This window comes from Mus musculus, chromosome 2 (assembly GCF_000001635.26).
Source record: "Mus musculus strain C57BL/6J chromosome 2, GRCm38.p6 C57BL/6J".
Lineage (NCBI taxonomy): Eukaryota > Metazoa > Chordata > Mammalia > Rodentia > Muridae > Mus > Mus musculus.
The window spans coordinates 124610279-124623226 of NC_000068.7; the positions used below are offsets into that span (position 1 = coordinate 124610279).

At 46.1% G+C, this 12948-nt stretch overlaps 1 protein-coding gene across 35 annotated transcripts in view; it reads left to right on the forward strand.

Moving 5' to 3' along the window:
- Sema6d (sema domain, transmembrane domain (TM), and cytoplasmic domain, (semaphorin) 6D) overlaps positions 1 to 12948 on the forward strand; it is a 577847-nt gene that overhangs the window by 520336 nt on the left and 44563 nt on the right. For 9 of the 35 annotated variants that reach the window (XM_006499111.4, XM_017316995.2, XM_017317019.2 and 6 more), the window contains exon 1: positions 8 to 782. The exons of 18 other annotated variants lie outside the window; for them this stretch is intronic. The gene's annotated coding sequence lies outside the window, so the exon portion shown is untranslated. Of the gene's footprint in view, positions 1 to 5; positions 783 to 1534; positions 2319 to 12948 lie in introns of those variants that run through there. 8 more of the 35 variants (NM_172537.4, NM_001291000.1, NM_199238.3 and 5 more) reach the window with 4 other exon arrangements.

The window sequence follows — 12948 nt, forward strand, 5'->3', positions numbered from 1 at the left end:
TAAGACAGTCGCCCAAGCTCCGCTGACGCTCTGGGTGCGTGATGGGGGTGGGACCCCGAGCCGGGAGCCCGCAGCGCAGCTGTGTGCGGACGCGTGTGTTTGCGTGGGCGTAGCGTCGTAGCTCCCGGGAGTTCATTGCTCTCCCAAGCCACACGGTCTCCAGCGGTGCCCGAGGCGCCAGGGGAGGTCTGGCTGACCAGTCCCAGCTGGCCGGTGGGCGGCCTGGGGGCGGGGCGGGGCAGCTCGGCCCTCCTCCTAGGCGCACCCCTCCTCTGAGGCGCACCCCTAAGGGAAGAAAAGACACCCTGGGCTGCGAGGAAAAGTTTCTTCTTGGCAGGGCCGGCTCGGCGCCGCTCCGCAAGCCGTCAGGGTGAGCCCGCCTTCCTCGCTGCGGGGCTTGGAGCCTCCAGCCCGCCCGCAGCGCAGCCCGGGCCGCCGGGCCAGCTTCGGCCGGGAGAACGCAGGGACAGCCTGGGAGTGCGGAGCCACTGACTGTCCACGCGGGGACCGTGAGCACCCACTCGCGGGTCTCCCAGCCACTCTCCCCCGCAACTTTGCGTGCTTTGTTCTCTGGCTGAAAAAATGCTCCACAGAAGCGCCATAGACCGGGTCTCCTCCAGGCGGCAAGGGCTCGGCCGGGAGACGTGTTACGCTCTCAGCTCCCCATCAATTATGGATGGAAACAAATAAGGAAAAGTCAATTTTGTATGAGCCGCGTCTTTCGCAGCCAGAGGCGTCTTGTAGCCTGGAGCAGAGGCAGGCAAACCGAGCCCAACAACCAGGTAGGGAAACTTCCAGATTCTGCTGCAATGACCCTCTGTAGAAATCGAGGCAGTAGCTGCCCTGGGGAAATTTGGAAGCGCTTTCAGCTCCCAGTCGGGCGTCTAACTCTTGGGTTCTAAGAACTTGAAGGTGTGGATGCAAGCTGAGTTTGGAATTTTTTCTCATTATTCGGCTACCAGGACCATTGTACTATTTAAATCTAATAACTTGGGATTTTTTTTGTTTTGTTTGTTTTGGTTATTTTGGTGGTGTTGTTGTTTTCTTAAATGTGGAGCGCGCTGGGGAAGAGGTAGGGGAAGTATTGCAGTAGGGTCTGAGTTAGAGCACTGGGGGAATTGGACTGGTCAGTAGTCAACTCCAGCATCCTTAGAGAGGGACCGCACATCGTTGTTATAGATATACGTGCCCCCCCCCGACTTTGTGTACAGTAACCGGACCCCGTGTCAGCCACTAAGGCTTCTTTTCCTTACATGCAACGCTGCATCTGGTTAGTTGTAGGAAAGGTCGAGGGCTACTTCCTCTCAAAACTAATAGCTATTACGAATTTTAAGTCCGCAGTACCAAAATATATGTGTTTCCCCCTTCCCTCTGCTTGATACTTGGTGCAATAAAGTAGAATCTTTTGTTTATTTCAATGCTGAGGTCTCAGGGAAAGAGTTAACGTTTTTATTCAGTTGCTTTAGTCTCTGCCCCTTGAAAAGGAGAAATATTCCCTTTGGAGAAAATCTCCAAGGCTTTTCTTCCAGTATTGTAAAATCTTAGACAGCTGGGGGGAGTGTTTTACTGTCTTTTTGATGGCATAAAACAATAGATTCTGGTGCTGTGTTTATTCATGATGTTAAGTATCTACCCAGGAAATTAACTTCTCTTTAGTAGTGGTTAATGTAGTGAGTGACAGACTCATTCTCTCAAGCTAGCATGTGTTACACACAAGCATTTATCCTGACTTAGATACCTAAACATTACAGATAAGCTCCGAGATTGGGCCTGTATAACTAGAAACCTAAATATCTGAAGATGCACTACAGCTCATTCCTAGCTGAGATTTGCTTTGCTGACTGCCAGGGTTTTTGTTTAGGTCACTGAGATATGCTCCGAGAAGACAGTTAAATGCATGGTCCTGAGATTTCTCTACTGGCAATGCTTAGGTAGAGCAGCAAACCACTAACACTTCTTACTGGAGCCTGCAGAATATTGGTACCCATCTAAGAATGCCACATGGGTACTCATTCTGAGAAGCCTTTCTGAGATGCACTCGAATATGGGCAGGAATACTGTGATGTCTCCATCACCAGGCATCTGGTTAACTTGAGTTTGATTTAGATCTGTGGGCATTTTGCCACCCCTCCCCCCTTCTTTTGATGCCCTCTAATAGTACCCGGCACCATCTGGTCATGCCTCCCTTGGTTTGATGGATTTGAACGATGGCTGTGACGTCAGCCATAGTCCTTAGAGTGAGGGCAACTTAAAAACCCAGAAGACTTCGGTTCACTGGCCTGCTGCACAGGAAAGGCTCTGTCCAGTAACGAGTGTGGGTAAGTGGGCCCCTGTGTCCTGTCTGGTGGTTTCAGTTCCTTGGAAGGCCATGAGCAAGTAGCTTGGATTCAGAACTTTGATTCCAAAAAAACCCCTCATGATTGTTGAAGACTTAACTGCGTCTGAGGGAGCTCTTCCTGCTGCTCTGTCATAATGAACCGTGGTAATTAGCTTAGTCATTGTTCTTGCATGTGAGTCTCACTAAGATACAAAGGGTGAAAAATGCATCTGAAATAGGGTCATTTTTCACTCTTCGGATGCACTTCATGCAGGACTGAGAGCCGGCCGGGCTAGATGCCTGACCAGGGTTAGTGCGACCCTAGGAGACAAACTCCTACCCTGACACGCTGCAGGACAAAATGCTATCTTTTATTTCTGTTAACGGTCTGTAAGCTTGCATAGACTAGATTTACTTCTAGAAGAAGCAAGAGGCAGTTGAGGTAGGCCAACCCATCTGTGTTCATTGAGTACCTGTCATCTGCAAGGAGCTGTAACCATGAGCCAACACCCTGTGGCCAGATATGTTTTTGTCTATTTACCTTGAGCAACACTACTGCCTAGAAAACCAGATCTGGGGGGGAGGGGGCAAGAAATATAAATATATGTCTCCTTTTGTGTAAATTGCTCTATGACCAAACTTTAAAGCAAGACAGTCTGCATTTAATGTTCCTGGTGCAGGCCTCCCTGCCGTCAGCATTAATGAATGGGCTGTCACTACAGTTTGTGTACTGGGTCTGTCACAGCGACGGAATATGGAATTCTCTGAGGCTTATGTGAATGGAGATTTAGCATCCAAAACATCTAGCCAATCCAGTGTCTTAGGATATGATAGGGGACATCTGACAACCCCAGTTGGAAGGAAAAGTGTTGTGATTTATTCCTGTGCCACATGCAAAACAGGGAGACCCTATGTGTGACGCCACAAGCACGCCAGGACACTTTTCCGTTGAGGTGGCTGTCTTCAGGTTGTTTCCCTAATCAGACCTTGGTAACAGGGGTGGTGTAGCTGACCACTAAGGCAGTTTTCATTTCTCCCTAACAGGAAAGTTGTTGTAAGTTCTTAATTTTAAAAAGAGAGGAAGAAGCAGGTTGCAGCTAAGGGCCTTCAGATCGGTGGAGTCCAGAGCCCACACGAGTGCTAGTGTTTTCTCAAACTTCTCTTTTCTATTGGGCTTTGTTAACTTACCCAGATTAGCATTTTAACAACCCTGAAGTGAACTTCTGCCATCCTCTCCACTTGGACACAGTATGTAGATCATCCATCATCCTGTCCTTGGTTCCAACAGGCTGCTGGCTCTATCACCATTTGGAGGTACACAGAATCCATCCAACTGTGAATAGCACAGCTGGCTACAGCAATCTTTCCTTCCACACCACTGGCAACATTGTCTGGCTGTGGTAACTAAAGCTAACACCCAGAACAGGAAGTTTCCATCTTTTCACAACCTACGCCAGACAGGCCCCTCATTCAGGGTTGGAAGTCCACCTGCCACAAGGCCTGGTGGCTTGCAAGGTGTCTTTCACTTACAGGGGAGCTTGTTCCAGCCTTAAGTGGCATGTGGCCACAGCAGTGACACTTTAGGGGGTGATACAGTTTTAGTCACAGAATTACAGAGTGAGGAAGCTTCATTCAGACGCTGCTCATCCCACCCTTCAAGAATTCATTCTATCCGAAAGGTGAAGAAAGAAATAAGAACAGCATTTAGCCTGTGACCCAGAACTAGAGACAGAAAAAGATCTGTCCAGCTCTTCAGTGACCTACACATGCCCTGGCTTTATCCCTTTTGTAGACTGTGCAATGGAGCCTAAACACAGAGCTGTGGTCTACAGTACACACAATTTTGATCACATCTTGTTGTTTTCCCCGTTCTCTATATCTGTAATGGTAGCTGTTGCTTGTTAGAGAAAGAATAAAATGTGTTAGGCAGGTGAGTTTCTTAGGAGATATTGCCAAGCTTTCAATGGTTTGGTTTGAACTTTTCTAACTGAGAATACTTCTTCGGGGATTTGATGTGCAGAGGGGGTGGGGGTCATTCCACACTTTGGTGTAAGTGACCTCAGCCACAGAATAGCAGGGACAAGGAGGGTGGTGGTGATGGAAGAGGAAGATAATAAATAGAGGGACCAGAAACCAGAACCCCCAACAATGAATAGAGTCTGCTGATTAAACTCCAGATGCCTTAGTAAGATCATCATCTTGATTATGTGCAAGACTCCAACACCTACAAGGAGGTAGGCTCCTTTATCACGACTTGATATGAGGAAACTGAGGCACCCAGTAGGGAGTTCATCCCAGCCCACAATGCCTCATCCCAGTACTGGATCGATTTGATAGTTCTGGCTTTTCTTAATAAAGTCACATATGGGGAGAGCGTATTCATTGAAGACTTATTGATGTGAGTGTGTGCTCCTGAGTCGTGTCTTTCTTGCTAACCTAAGCCATGTCTTCCTGTTGGCCAGAAAGCCATGGCATCATCAGGGGTCTCAGGTAGTACCTCTCCCAACGCTCCTCTCCACGCAGGGTTTTCTTCTCTAGGATGGCAACATGGAAGGACATATGGCAATATTCACTCTTGAAAAGGTGCCCTCTGGGTGCACAGACTGTTCAGTTCCCGATTGTGTCAGGTGACAACCTATTGCATACTTCTGTGCCATTTCCCAGAGGTGTTCATGGGCCATAGCTCTGGGGTTGAAGATGCTTGCCTGAAACCTGACCATGGATTCCAGCATGCTGCCCACTGTTCTTCATAACTGCTTCAACAGTGCTCTTTGACCAGTGATCAGACATGCTGCTGAGATGTTCCTTCTCCCATGCAGTAACTTTTTGTTATTGTGCTTTTTCCTTCAGAACTCCTATGGGAGAGAAAACTTAAAACCAGATATTCATTGCCATTACACATGATGCTGAAATTTAGGGTTTTCAACATGTATTTAAGGGAAGGAAATATAGGTTTCAAGAGTAAGCATTCAGTGTGTCAGTACATGCATAATAAGGCCTCAGGAGGACCTGCAACCACTTAGCCTGTTATTGGAGTCTGCATTTAGCAGTAGAGGCAATGGTTTGCACTGGCACAAAAGAACTGGAGTGGAGGAAGTGCCTTAAGAAAACACTTCTGCTCCTCAGTGGACCATCAGCACACCAGGAAGCTAGACCCTTTACCTTTGCCAGTACCGCACTTGTAACCACAGGAGTGCTTGGAAGATCTCAGACTTCCCTTGGGTAATTGGCAGATGGGAGAAAGATAGATCTGAAAGCAATAGACGAAGAAAGAGAGACCCCAGAAGTAGTGATCGTATTCCACTGTTTCTGTTCTTGTCACTGTCACAAGCGTGTTCATTCAACTTTGACCGAGGGTCTCCTCTGCATGAGTTCATGGAGGAACATGACACGATTCCAGAGCTCTAAGCAAATAGCCACAGTAGAATGTGGTGTGTTTTAAGTGCCAGAGATGATACACCCAGGCCTGTGGAAGCTGAGAAAAGGGAGGTTATTTCTGGCAAGGGTGGTCAGGGAAGGCCCTGTGGAGCCACTGATATTTGAGCTGGTCCCTGAACTAGGTAGGACTTGGACAGGTGGACAGTGAGAGGTGGTGGGGGAGGTGTTGACAGAGAAGGCATTCCAGGCATAGAGAACAGCTTAGGCAAAGGGCCTGGGATGGGGTGGGTTTGGGGTCAAGGTCAGATGTCTGCATTTGAGTCCTTACCTACTGCAGAGTTGTATTTCAGGTGCGCAGTGGCAGTTGGCTGTGCAACCCACAAAGATGTGTTGGGTGTCCCTGAGCTGCTGGCTTCACAGAGTAAGCCCTCAGAAGGCATGGGATCAATCCGGGGCAACTCAGACTGCTCCGTGATGAGTGGTGAAAACCCCATGTCAGCTGCAGGTGGATCATGTATACAGGAACTCAGTAGTGAGGACCCAGCGCGAGAGACCTCTGCTCACGGAGGTACTGAGCAGAAACAACCTAGGTTGTTGATTTGTCTGCTTTATAACACGAAAAGACTTTAAACAAAGACTCTTCAATTTTTGTTTTTAAACGTGCATTCTGGAAGGGAAAGAAGATGATGTGGAGACAAGAAATAGAGATGAGAATAACAACATTGAAGCCATGGTAATGAGATGGACCGGAGTGTAAGGCCCATTTAGATGGCAGCTCCCTAAGGCTGTGGCCTGGTTCAGGTCAGCAGAGGGAGAAGCACACGTGTTTAGCAAATGTAGTAAATGTCTGAGCGAGTTTTATCGTACTGCAGATGTAGTCTCCCCTGGCGGGCAGCCTGCACAGAGTGGTTTGAGGCTGGGGCAGCTTATTCCTAATAGAGGAAAATGACTTGGAAAATTATGACTGCATCCTTTAGGAAGTGAACATTTCCTTTGTGGTTCCAGGGCAACTTTCTGATACCAGGGCTGGCTCTCTGTGTCATTTCCTCCCTAACACTGTGACTCCCCCTTCCCCATTCCAAACCTTCCTCCAAGCTAAGTAGCCATTGTTAACCCAGAGGTTAATGTAAATTAGAATCAACACACAGTTAAGTTTAATGGCCAATAATAAACATGGGGTGGGGGGGTGGGGGGAGGAAAGACAGACATTCTGTCCTGTAAGTGTGCTTATTAGAGTGTGTAACAATGAAGGAGGAATAAGGTGAAAATGGGGACATTCGGAATGGTCAAGTCAGCTGCTTTCCCAAGCCTTGTACCTGCTCCTGGCTCAGTGTCCCAAGGTATATACAAGTCTCTCACAAGCTAATGCTCTGCATGATAGTCTTAGCGAAGCATCGCTGCCAATTAAACATCAATCAGAAATTACAAAATAGGTCAGTAGGGAGAGGTCTAACCATGAACAAATCCAATATGGGAAACAAACTTTTTAGGAATATTCCAATGACTTAAAACAGAGAGCCTGTTGAGTCTAGCCGTTGATCTGCCGCCTGCACAGTAGCTTGAAGAGAAAGGCACACGGCTCCCCTGTGTCCAGTACAGTTGCCTCTAAACCTAATCTAAAATAAGCTGGCCTGGCTCAGCGGGGCTAATAATAACAGTGCATGCTATGTGTCTGCCCTGCGCTGTGGCACTGTGCCTAGCACTTTAAATATGTTGTCTCATTTAATCGTCTCTCCGCCCCCGAGAATGTAAGGCTGAGAGCAAGGGGCTGGCATATGTGAATCCTCACGATGTGCCTGACAGGAAAGCAAATCTGCTAAATCATTTGATCAGCATCCTTTAAGATGGCTACATTGAATAGCATACTCATTGTACAGAGGAAGAAACTGAGGCATGGGAGAATAAGTATGTCCTAAGTTAAACCACTACTCAGTAGTGAAAGTGGGGGGAGCTAGGATCTGTGAGAGGGAGTGTAATTCCATGGATAAACTGTGTGATCTTGAGCAAGTTGCTTAACCTCTCTGAGGCTTATAAACGGGAGACTGTTCTAGGAGTACCTGTGTCTGAAGACTGTTGTGAGACATTAATGAATTAATATTTGAAAAGCATTATAGTAGTGGCTGGCATGCAGCAGTGCTTTAAATATACCACTGTCTGTTAGGTAAAAATAAAGACAGCCTGGCTCCAGAGCCTGTGTGACTCTGGCATTGCTCTTTGACTGGCGTGTGGCTTGTGACCGGCTCCACAGCACCTCCATACACTGGTGACTGGTTCAAGCAGGCTGGGAAAGGGATTGCTGTAGGTGGCCTGGAGACCGGCCTCAGCCTCTCCGTGCTTCTGTTGAAGATCCCAGATGTCTGCTGTGTGAGAGACATGACGTCAGAACCTGGAGTCCACTGCTAGTACTGTCAAAGAACAGTTTCAATAATTGGTGTGTGTTCTGGGCTGGTGGCTCCTTGGCTTGATGAACCCTGCCATAAACACTCAGGCACAGTCCTGAGCTACTCCAGGCTTCTGACCCATCACCATGGGTAGTCCTTGAACTTTAAAATTCATCAACATCATCCAGATTAAAATGCAGGTTCCCAGAACCCTAACCCTCCCTCAGACTTAACAGGTAACTAACACCTATTGTCTGTTGACTATTCTTTGAGAAAAGAGCCTCCAGTGTAGCCCAAGAATCCCTGATAGCCAGGCACCTGCTGATGGCCTAGCATCTGGCAGGGCGGGGGTTTTTGCAGGTTCCCATGTCAACACATTACTTGATAGCAAGATGGGTGTGAACAGGCTGCTAGCTAGACATGAGCTCTTCCTGCCAGCCCAGGGCATCTCAGTTAGCTTATGAAAGAAAAGAGAAAGCAATAAAACACACCGCAAGCTAAAGAGGCTTATTGTTAAAAGCTCTAGTTTGTAAAAGATTTCCACCATGAGGAAAAATCAGGAAAGAAAAAAAAAAAAAAGGAGCCTGGCTTATTTCTGCTGACTGGCCTGTATCATTTCATAAGCGGGGCCCTGGGCCAGTATTCCTATCAACAGTTCTTGATGCAATGATAAACTGAGATAAGGGTAATCAAACTTCATGCTTCAGGGCACCAGGTGATTGCCTGCTGTGGTCAGGATGGAATTCTTCCCCCTAGTGCTTTGCACAATTGACTAGACACATTAGACAGAGGTGTGTGTGTGTGTGTGTGTGTGTGTGTGTGTGTGTGTGTATGTGTATGTCTTTTCCATGCTTGAGAGAATGGCACTGAGGCCTGGCTGGAAACTCCTCTGACTGAGCCCACATGGGAAGAAGAAGAGTGTCTGGAGCGTGCAACCCCATCACCCTTGGTTATCATCACTTATCGCTACTCTGTATCTATTGATACATATCACATGCTGAGGTCGTAGCACACTGCACTTAGAAGCAGGTGCCCCGATCTCCATCCATGGTCAGCCAATCAAGTTTCCTCATCTGTTGATGCTCTGCTGCCCTGTGAAATTATAGTTAGTGTCAGATACAACAATACATGGAAATGAAAGTGCTGTTAAAATGTAAGGTGCCATTACAACATAATGAAATCACTGCTCATTGTAAACAGCCGTCGATACATTTATGCTGGAATACTGTCATGGCCGTAATGACTGAGCATTGGGTTCTTAGTCTGTGTGGAGCACTGAAAGGTGTTATTTACACTCTCCCAGGGTCCTGTGTTAGTGTGTTGGGACACCTGCTTGTTTTATTCCCATTTTGTAGGGAATGTCACAGATCTCTGAGGAAATCCTGAAGGAATGTCACCTTCTCATAGATGACTACAAACCAGTAACCCACAGCAATTGGGATTTATAACTTCATAGTCAGAAGGAGCAGAAGTCTGTGATGTGTGTCAGTGGGCCCATATGGAGGCACATAGGTGCTGGGGGCAAACGCTTCTCTTTGCTTTCTATGATCTCCGTGGCTACGGTCAGTCCTTGCTGGTTGCCCCTTCCTCCATGTTTGCAGTTACTATCTGGCTTCTGCATCCCTGACTTCTCTGCCTCCCTCTTCCACATGATAACTCTGGCCTCAGAGACGCCCCATGACTAGTTCCCAGGTTTAGAGTCCTCAGCCTAATCGCCTTTTGGCTAAGGAAGGTAGCATATTTTAAGGGTGGCAGGAGCCCTGGGGTTGACGCTTCTCAAGGGTGAGGTCATTATTCTGCCTAGCATAGGCCAGGACCTTATGAGGACCATGAAATAGTGGAGTCAGAATATCTGCCCAGTTCTGACTTTGGAGCCTGTATCTCCACCACTTGCTGTAAATCTCCTCAATTTAACTGATGGAGAAAACAATCCAACCATAGACATAAGTGGTGGAAAAAGCTATGTTGCTCTTAGAATAATCAATTGGGAGCTTTTAAATATAGTCATGCTATTTGGTAACAACCCAGACCTGACCTATGCTGATCTTCATGTCATGCTCCATATTGAATATGCTACATACACAGTTGGGTATTTGTTGTTGTTGTTGTTGTTTTGTTTTCTATGTGGAAGGTATTTACTAACTGAATGGAAAGTGGTTCCTGAATCCACTTGTTTTTCTCTGACAAAACTGGCTGAATGTAATTTGAGAACCTGAGCCATTTTGAAGCCTGAGACCTGTGGGGAAGTGTTTCAAAGCGACTGACTACTCGGCAGGGGCGAATGGAGAAGTGGATGGAGAGGCGTGACAGACGCGACTGTCTTGTCACTTGCTGATTTTGGCACAGCCTCTTGGCCAAGTGGATGGAGTTTCTCAAGCAAGACTATTGTGCTCCTTCCCTGATGACCATGACTGTCTCTGGTTTGTGAAGCTTGAAGTCCCCAAAGGCCAGTCCTTCAATTACTGTCCTATGTTCTGCTAGAACTCAAAGAGCAGTAGAAAGTTCTCAAGGCCTCTTTTCTATCTGCTGTGTAAAGTCAGTTCTAATTTTGAAAGTCACCCTGTATACCTGTCACCATAAAAGATTTCAGAACAGTTTAGAAGTGGATTAAGAATGCAGAGCTAGGAGTCTGGAAGCTAGCCTTGCTTGACCACCAGCTTGAGGCTCGAGACAGGCGCTAACCTACTGGCCACCGTTTTCTTCTTAGAACAAAATTAATTTGGGGGCAAACTAGTACCTAGGACCTCCAAGGTTCTAATAACGGGGTTCTTTAATGCTACATCTGTCTCCATATTGTATCTTCCTCCATTGTAAGAACGAATACCATGATGACTTAAAAAGCCAACTTGAGTGTGATGCACTTGTGTGCACATAGAGCCAGGCAACAGATAGCCCGACTTTTCAAATTTATTACTGTCATTTACATTTTACAGCACTCTGCCCTTTCCTTTGGGGATCACTTATACTTCATTGCTGTTAATATAGTTTTTAGACTCAATTTCCAGAAATGCATAGATAATATTTTCAGTTAGCAATAACTGTACCTCATTCAGCTCTCGGGAGTTGGTGCACTGCTACAGCACAGCCTCTCTGTAATTTTCACTTGCGTCCCTGAAGAACCACCCCCCCCCCATCTTAAACATGTCACACTGAGAGGGCACCTGAGCTTCAAAGGACAGAGATGGATCTGGCTTATGGGCTGTGACTGGTTTAGCATGTACTCCAGAAAGCTGTAGGCTGATATCCAAAGTCAGGGAGAAAAGCAATGTCTTTGTTGATCATCAAATTCTTTTCAGGAAAGAGGAAAGTGGTCCTCCAAAACAAATGTGCCATCTTTGATTGAATGCAATAGTCTCCATCATCCATGGAGAGTTAATTTCCAGAACCTTTTCCAGTGGGTGCCAAAACCCTGCATGTACCATGCCTTTCCTCACACAGAGATAAATACCTGTAATAAACTTTAATGTTTATATTTAGATACAGTAATAGATTAATAACAGTAGCTAATAATAAAATGGAAACATTACAGTAGTACGCATTGATAAATGCTGTGCTAGTCTGGTATCTTTCAAAATAGCCATCTATAGTTTTGCTTTACCATTAAAAGTGGCAGTTTAATGGCTCTCAGACAGTTGTGTTCACTGACTATATCACTGTGAGACTTTGAAGCCATGTCTAAGAGAAAGGGTTCCTTTGGGCTCAAGCACTGTGACACTGTAGCTGTCCAGCTGATCATTGAGACAGATGCTTAGTGGCTGGTAGGCAGGTGACTTACACAGTATGGTATCCCTGCATAAGGGGATGATTCCTGCACCAGCTGGGGTGGTGCCCTGGTTTCATTTCCTGTTGCTATGATGAAATACCCTGAAGAAAGCAAGTTAAGGGATACAAAGGGGTTGGTTCCCAATTCCAGGTTATAGGGAAGTCAACGCAGCGGGAGTCACATTATATCCACAGGCAAGAGCAGAAAGTCGTGAGTGAATGCATGCATGCCAGTGCTCAGAATGCTGTCTCTACTCTTACACAGTCTGGGTTCTCATTGCCAGGAAATGGGGTTTGGGGATTTCCTGCCTCTCCCACAGAGGTGCCCAAAGGCCAACCTAGTGCAGACAGTCCCGTATAAAACGCCCTTCCTAGGCAGGTAAAGATTGTTATCACAGACAAAGAAAGACTGAGCAGGATGGCTGAAGAAACTGATGGGTCACGTGTTTCTGGAATTTTTGTGTCAGTATTTCCAGACTACACTTGGTCATAGGTGCTTGAAACCACAGAATAACAGCACTGTATATAAGAGAAGATTACAATATTTCCCATATATACAAATATATATATATATAATATGTATTTTTACAAAGTATACTTTTTCATGTATATATATATATATATATATATATATACATCTCTTTAAGGATACTTAAATATATATGATATATTTAATATATAAATATATTTATATCATATATATATGATATAAATGCTAGCATTTAATACAGATGTCCTTGGCAGTCTCTGCTCCCTGAATTGTCCAGCTCACAGACAGGAAGATGAGTGACTCCAGACAGAAGGTGTCTGCAGCCCATGTGCAGGTGTGCAGTGACCACTGCTTAGCTCCTACCACAGGAACCTGAAGCTTGGTTTCATTTCCCCTCAATTATCGTCAAGATTTTCACATTTTTGTCAAATTCAATATTATGAAAAATTAACTACACTACTATAGACAGTTCCTTTTCACTGGTATTTGCCAGTTTGGGTTCATGAAGTGACCTGGCGCTACCTCACATCACTATACAACATACTTGCTTCATACAGAGCTTTTGACTAAGAGCTCCTGAAGTCAGAATAGGCAGAGATTGAAATCCTGGCCTATGTTCA